The sequence below is a fragment of the Microcaecilia unicolor genome, chromosome 1, assembly GCF_901765095.1.
Source record: "Microcaecilia unicolor chromosome 1, aMicUni1.1, whole genome shotgun sequence".
Taxonomy (NCBI): domain Eukaryota; kingdom Metazoa; phylum Chordata; class Amphibia; order Gymnophiona; family Siphonopidae; genus Microcaecilia; species Microcaecilia unicolor.
The window spans coordinates 383,130,317-383,138,826 of NC_044031.1; positions in this window are offsets into that span (position 1 = coordinate 383,130,317).

An 8,510-nucleotide genomic window follows, 5' to 3' on the forward strand; every position below is an offset into this window, starting at 1 on the left:
AGCCAAGAGTTCGACGGATTACGCCTCGGCACCCCCGGGGCGGGAGTCTCGAACTCTGGACTCTTTTGGGAGGAAGGCCTATCATTCTGCTATGCTCGTATCCAAGATCCAGTCGTACCAACTCTACACGAGCATCCACTTGCGGAACAATGTGCGGCAGCTGGCGGACTTGGTCGATAAGCTCCCATCGGAGCAGGCCAGGACTTTTCAGGAGGAGTCAGGCAACTGAAGGTGTGTCGCAAATTCCTGTTCAGGGGTGCTTACGACACTTTTGATGTTGCGTCCAGGGCCGCTGCTCAAGGGATAGTGATGCGCAGACTCTCATGGCTGCGTGCCTCTGACCTGGAGAATAGAGTTCAGCAGTGGATTGCGGATGCTCCTTGCTGGGGGGATAATATTTTTGGCGAGAAGGTCGAACAGGTGGTTGAGCAGCTCCACCAGCGGGACACCGCCTTCGACAAACTCTCCCACCGGATGCCTTCAGCATCTACCTCTTCAGGTAGATGTTTTTATGGGGGAAGAAGGAATACTCCCTATGCTTCTAATAGGCGTAGGTACAATCCACCTTCCCGACAGCCTGCTCAGGCTAAGCCCCAGCGCGCTCATTCACGTCAACAGCGTGCGCCCCAACAGGCTCCTCCAGCTCCCCAGCAAAGGCAAGGGATGGGCTTTTGACTGGCTCCAGGCGAGCGTAGCCGCTATCAAAGTGTCCATGTCGGACGATCTACCGGTCGGGGGGAGGTTAAAATTTTTTCACCAAAGGTGGTCTCTTGTAACCTCCGATCGGTGGGTTCTTCAAATAGTCCGGCTAGGAAATATGCTGTTAGAAATATGCAATCTGTCCCTAAAATCGAGTGTAATACCGGAAGACTGGAGGGTAGCCAATGTTACTCCGATTTTTAAGAAAGGTTCCAGAGGAGATCCGGGAAATTATAGACCGGTGAGTCTGACGTCGGTGCCGGGCAAGATGGTGGAGGCTATTATTAAGAATAAAATTGCAGAGCATATACAAAAACATGGACTGATGAGACAAAGTCAGCACGGATTTAGTGAAGGGAAGTCTTGCCTCACCAATCTAATGCATTTTTTTGAGGGGGTAAGCAAACATGTGGACAATGGGGAGCCGGTTGATATTGTATATCTGGATTTTCAGAAGGCGTTTGACAAAGTGCCGCACGAAAGACTCCTGAAGAAATTGCAGAGTCATGGAATCGGAGGTAGGGTATTATTATGGATTAAGAACTGGTTGAAAGATAGGAAGCAGAGAGTAGGATTGCGTGGCCAGTATTCTCAGTGGAGGAGGGTAGTTAGTGGGGTCCCGCAGGGGTCTGTGCTGGGTCCGTTGCTTTTTAATGTATTTATAAATGACCTAGAGATGGGAATAACTAGTGAGGTAATTAAATTCGCCGATGACACAAAATTATTCAGGGTCGTCAAGTCGCAGGAGGAATGTGAACGATTACAGGAGGACCTTGCGAGACTGGGAGAATGGGCGTGCAAGTGGCAGATGAAGTTCAATGTTGACAAGTGCAAAGTGATGCATGTGGGTAAGAGGAACCCGAATTATAGCTACGTCTTGCAAGGTTCCGCGTTAGGAGTTACGGATCAAGAAAGGGATCTGGGTGTCGTCGTCGATGATACGCTGAAACCTTCTGCTCAGTGTGCTGCTGCGGCTAGGAAAGCGAATAGAATGTTGGGTGTTATTAAGAAGGGTATGGAGTCCAGGTGTGCGGATGTTATAATGCCGTTGTATCGCTCCATGGTGCGACCGCACCTGGAGTATTGTGTTCAGTACTGGTCTCCGTATCTCAAAAAAGATATAGTAGAATTGGAAAAGGTACAGCGAAGGGCGACGAAAATGATAGTGGGGATGGGACGACTTTCCTATGAAGAGAGGCTGAGAAGGCTAGGGCTTTTCAGCTTGGAGAAGAGACGGCTGAGGGGAGATATGATAGAAGTGTATAAAATAATGAGTGGAATGGATCGGGTGGATGTGAAGCGACTGTTCACGCTATCCAAAAATACTAGGACTAGAGGGCATGAGTTGAAGCTACAGTGTGGTAAATTTAAAACGAATCGGAGAAAATTTTTCTTCACCCAACGTGTAATTAGACTCTGGAATTCATTGCCGGAGAACGTGGTACGGGCGGTTAGCTTGACGGAGTTTAAAAAGGGGTTAGATAGATTCCTAAAGGACAAGTCCATAGACCGCTATTAAATGGACTGGAAAAATTCCTCATTTTTAGGTATAACTTGTCTGGAATGTTTTTACGTTTGGGGAGCGTGCCAGGTGCCCTTGACCTGGATTGGCCACTGTCGGTGACAGGATGCTGGGCTAGATGGACCTTTGGTCTTTCCCAGTATGGCACTACTTATGTACTTATGTACTTATGTAGGATACTCCCTCAATTTGATATCAACACCTCCAAATTGCCCACCAGGAGCTCAATCCTTCAGCTTCCAGCACAGGCAGGTACTTGCAGAGGAACTCTCCGCCCTTCTCAGCACCAATGCGGTCGAGCCCATACCACCAGGGCAGGAAGGGCTGGGATTCTATTCCAGGTACTTTCTTGTGCAAAAGAAAACAGGGGGGATGCGTCCCATCCTAGACCTAAGGGCCCTGAACAAATATCTGGTCCGAGAAAAGTTCAGGATGCTTTCCCTGGGCACCCTTCTTCCCATGATTCAGAAAAACGATTGGCTATGCTCTCTGGACTTAAAGGATGCTTATACTCACATCCCAATACTACCAGCTCACAGGCAGTATCTTCAATTCCGTCTGGGGACACGGGATTTTCAGTATTGTGTACTACCCTTTGGTCTCGCCTCTGCCCAGAGTGTTTACAAAATGCCTGGTGGTTGTAGCGGCGTCTCTGTGCAGATTGGGAGTGCACATGTTCCCCTACCTCGACAATTGGCTGGTGAAGAACACCTCGCAGGCAGGAGCTCTACAGTCCATGCAGATGACTATTCAACTCCTGGAGCTACTAGGGTTTGTGCTAAATTATCCAAAGTCCCATCTCCTTCCAGTTCAAAGACTAGAATTCATAGGAGCTCTGCTGGACTCCCAGACTGCTCACGCCTACCTCTCCGAAGCAAGGGCAGACAATCTTCTGTCTCTTGATTCCTGGGTCCGAGTGTCTCAGCAGGTCACAGCTCGGCAGATGTTGAGATTGCTTGGCCACATGGCCTCCACAGTTCATGTGACTCCCATGGCCTGTCTTCACATGAGATCGGCTCAATGGACCCTAGCTTCCCAGTGGTTTCAAGCTGCCGGGGATCTAGAGGACGCGATCCAGCTGTCCACGGGGTTTCTCATATCCCTACTTTGGTGGATGATTCGATCCAATTTGACCTTGGGACGGCCCTTCCAAATTCCTCAGCCACAAAAAGTGCTGACAACAGATGCGTCTCTCCTCGGGTGGGAAGCCCATGTCGATGGGCTTCACACTCAAGGACGTTGGTCCCTCCAGGAAACCGGTTTCCAGATCAATCTCCTGGAGTTGCGAGCGGTCTGGAACGCTCTAAATGCTTTCAGAGATCGGCTGTCCAATCAAATTATTCTAATTCAGACACAATCAGGTTGCAATGTTTTACATCAACAAGCAGAGGGGCACCAGATCTCGCCCCCTGTGTCAGGAAGCCGTCCAGATGTGCCTTTGGGCTCGCCATCATGGCATGTTTCTTCAAGCCACGTATCTGGCGGGTGTAAACAACAGTCTGGCCAACAGGTTGAGCAGGATAATGCAACCTCACGAGTGGTCTCTCAACTCGAGAGTGGTACGTCAGATCTTCCGAGTGTGGGGCACCCCCTCGGTGGATCTTTTTGCCACTCAGACCAATCACAAGGCCCCTCAGTTCTGTTCCAGACTTCAGGCCCACGACAGACTAGCGTCAGATGCCTTTCTCCTTTATTGGGGGGAAGAGCCTCCTGTATTCGTATCCTCCCATATCCTTGGTGGGGAAGACTTTGCTGAAACTCAAGCAGGATCGCGGGACCATGATTCTGATTGCGCCCTTCTGGCCACGTCAGATCTGGTTCCCTCTTCTTCTGGAGTTGTCCTCCGAAGAACCGTGGAGATTGGAGTGTTTTCTAACCCTCATTACTCAGAACGAGGGGGCTCTTCTGCATCCCAACCTCCAGTCCCTGGCCCTCATGGCCTGGATCTTGAGAGCGTATACTTTGCCTCCTTGCGTCTGTCGGAGGGTGTCTCCCGAGTCCTGCTTGCTTCCAGGAAAGATTCCACTAAAAAGAGTTACTCTTTTAAATGGAGGAGGTTTGTCGTCTGCTGTGACAGCAAGGCCCTAGATCCTCATTCTTGTCCTACACAGACCCTGCTTGAATACCTTCTGCACTTGTCTGAGTCTGGTCTTGACCAACTCCTTAAGAGTTCATCTTAGTGCAATTAGTGCTTATCATTACCGTGTAGAAGGTAAGCCTATCTCTGGACAGCCTTTAGTTGTTCGCTTCTTGAGAGGTTTGCTTTTGTCAAAGCCCCCAGTCAAAGCTCCACCAGTGTCATGGGATCTCAATGTTGTTCTCACCCAGCTGATGAAACCTCCTTTTGAGCCACTGAATTCCTGCCATCTGAAGTACTTGACCTGGAAGGTCATTTTCTTGGTGGCGGTTACTTCAGCTCGTAGAATCAAGTGCGCTCCAAGCCTTGGTAGCCCATGCTCCATATACTAAATGTCATCATAACTGAGTAGTCCTCCGCACCCTAAGTTCTTGCTGAAGGTGGTGTCGGCGTTCCATCTGAACCTGTCAATTGTCTTGCCAACATTCTTTCCCCGTCCTCATACCCGCCCTGCTGAACGTCAGTTGCACACATTTGACTGCAAGCGAGCATTGGCCTTCTATCTGGAGCAGACAAGCCCATTCAGACAGTCCGCTCAAATGTTTGTTTCTTTTGATCCCAACAGAAGGGGAGTGGCTGTCGGGAAACGCACCATTTCTAATTGGCTAGCAGATTGCATATCCTTCACTTATGCCCAAGCTGGGCTGACTCTTGGGCTCATAGTGTTCAAGCCATGGCAATGTCAATGGCCCACTTGAAGTCAGCCACTATTGAAGAGATTTGCAAGGCTGCGACGTGGTCATCTGTCCACACATTCACATCTCATTATTGCCTTCAGCAGGATACCCAACGCAATAGTCGGTTTGGGCAGTTGGTGCTGCAGAATCTGTTTGGGGTTTAGAATCCAACTCCACCCCCCTAGGCCCATTTTTTGTTCTGTTCCAGGCTGCACTCTCAGTTAGTTATTACTTTTCAGGTCAATCTATGTTACGTCCTCGCCGTTGCGAGGCCCAATTGACCCTGTTTGTTGTTTTGATTGACCCTGGAGGCTAGAGATACCCACATGTGAGAACAAGCAGCCTGCTTGTCCTCAGAAAAAGCGAGGTTACTTACCTGTAGCAGGTATGCTCCGAGGACAGCAGGCTGATTGTTCTCACCAACCCGCCCACCTCCCCTTTGGAGTTGTGTATTCCTTGTCTTTGCTTGTTATCTGACTGAGGCACGTTCGCGCTACATGCGGGAAGATGGTCACGCATGCGCGGTGTGCGCATGTGCACAAGAGGGCTCTAGCAAGCTTTATTGCTAGGAAGATTCCATTCCTGGGGCTGCCGTCGGACGTCACCCACATGTGAGAACAATCAGGCTGCTGTCCTCGGAGATTACCTGCTACAGGTAAGTAACCTCGCAATCTTTGAGATAGTGCCCCCACTGCGTATGCACGGGTGCCTTCCCACCTGACGTTCGACTGCAGAACTAGCAGTCTATTATTTTCCACGGAGCAGAAATGTTGGTTTTCTAATCTCTCCTCAGCACATCAAACTTTGCATCTTGGTGCCTTCCCTTTTTTGGGGCTATTTTATCTTTTCTGTGTTAATTTTATTTAGTTCATTTTTTTTTCTTCAAATGATTTTCATTTTTCAATTTTTGGCCTTATGGGGCCTCTGCTCCCTTCTTTTGGTCAGGAAGCATGGATGATTTTCTTGTACACGACTACTCAAGTTCCTCGGGCCATAGAGCCTTGTGTTGGCCATTTTTCCCTCCATGTCAATGAGAGTGCTGAGTGGCTTTAAGAAGTGTATTTGATGCAGTAAGACTATTTAAGGCACATACTCCCATAACTGGTATGTTCCGTGCTTGTGGCTGGAGCACCAGGACAAATAGTGTAGTCTCTGTCTGTGCATGCAAGCAAAGATCTTTAAAGCCCATAGAGTCCAGCATGAAAATTTGTAAAGTAGCAAGTTGCAGTTTGGAAGCACCTAAGCTCTGGAAGATTCATATACACACAAGATTTGAGTACATGTGGATTAAAACAACATCCTGATCTAGGTAAAAACAATGATCTTCCTGCCATAGGCGCCGACTCCATGAGTGCTGTGGGGGCTCGAGCACCACAAAAACTGAAAAACAGCCAAACCCAATCTCAAAGGGTCAAATGTAGTGAATATACACTAATAAATGACAAATGGGAAATACCCTCAGAAACCAAGGTCACTGCCAAGGTCTGACCATCAAGACACTGATATCTATATAAGATTTGTGTGCCTGTGATCTTATCTCTTTCATGGGGTATATTTTCCCATAGTTTGTCAATAGAATTGATTCACAATGAAACCATTACTTCAAAACATTACTGAGCACAAAAAAACTCCAAGCAGCAGCATTACTTAAATAAACAAACTTAGCTGTCTCATTGCTAGCTGAATGCCCCACACTTCAAACTGGTGACTTTCAACGGGGCCCAGATCGTTTAGCCCACCTCAGGGCTTCGTCAGGAACCACTCAACTTTAGCATAATTGTTGGGGTATGAATCTACAAAAGAAAAGTTTTGTGTCTCAGAAAATTCAAAGTAAATGCACCATTCACACACTCTCACCATCCTATCCCACAATTACAATGTTCAAAGATAAAAGATAAGAAATGAAGAAACCCACCCAATCCAATGGCACTTACTTCTAGCTATCCAGTTTCTCAGGTACTATTGGGTTATCCCAGGGGCTAGGAGGATACACAGAATCAGTAGTTTGTTAATGGCAATGACACCCTTCTAACGCGGGCACACCGAGGTATCCAGTAGTGTAAGGGGATGTTTGAATTTTGGGGATGTTTATGCCCTTTTGGAGAACAGAATTCTTCACTGCTGTGCAGTAGATTTCCAGTATTGGGATATAAAAACTTTATGTGAGATTGGATATCTAAATGGATATGATTCGAATTTTATATTCTGTCGCAAATAACTATATCATGAATGATAGGGGTATGGGTTATACATTAAAAAAAGTTATATATACGGTCAATTGTCTCTGACCTTTATCGGGAATAAGCAGGTTCAAAGTGTCAATTTTGCAACAGATGGGTCACTTTAGAATAGCAGGGTTTTACTAGAGGTGTGGACAAGTTCCTGAAAGAAAGTCCATAAGTCACTATTAAGAGGGACCTGGGAAGACTTATAGAATATTCATTTCAGGCTTTTCTAGGGATAATCAGCGAAACCTAATCTCTAGTTTGGGATCATGCCAGATCCTTTTGACCTGAATTCAGGATACTGGTCCTGATGGCCGTCAGTCTGTCATTGCATAACAGGATTTATGTTTTCATGTTGCTTTTCAGGAATTCTATCCTAAGCCCAGTATTGCTACTGGGGGGGGGAACATTCCTTGTGGGTCACATCACGTGGACATTCCTTCCTGCAACACAGAAATGTTGGTGCTTAAAAGGCTGGTGGGTATCTCTCACCAATTATTTAGTACTGAAGGGGGGCATAACTCTCCTGAGGGGTACCGGTCTGCTCTCATACCATTTACCGCCTGGGTGTTATGTAGGGAGCCAGCCATCGGAACTGGGGGTGCGCCATGCAGTCAGCCTCCTGTACTCAGTAGATTCTACCTTAATGGTTGTCCTATCCTGGTGTTCTGTTTCTTATCAATCGGAGCGTCTGGATGGGTGTGGGAGAATCCTTGCCTAGATTCTTCCTTTTAGGGGAGATATTGATTCTTCAGTAAGGGGGAAGCTAGTGCCTCTGGTCACAGATGCCTGTTGATAATTTTGAGTTATTGCTTCTGTATTGCAGGCATTGGATAACATATTTGGGTAGTATGCTCAAAATACCTGTCTTGATCGTCTTCCCTTAATTATATAAGGGAATACATTACTTAAATCTGTAAAAACGGTTCAAGATCATCTGACTTTCAGGAAGTCTCTCAAGACCTACTTATCTGGGCAAGCTTACCCTAAAGATCCCGTCCTGCCTCTGTAATTCCTGGACTCCAACTCCTCTAAAGATCTTGTGGACATAACTACTTTCTCTTAACCCTGTACCTTTCCGCCCCTCGTATCACTTTCCATTTATTGTACTTTCCTCTTTGTTAACTAAATGTTGTAAGCCACATTGAGCCTGCCAGTGTTGGGAAATTGTGGGGTATAAATGATATAAATAAATAAATAAATAAATATAGACGATCCTCTAGCTGGCATTGGGTTTTCATTATTGGCTT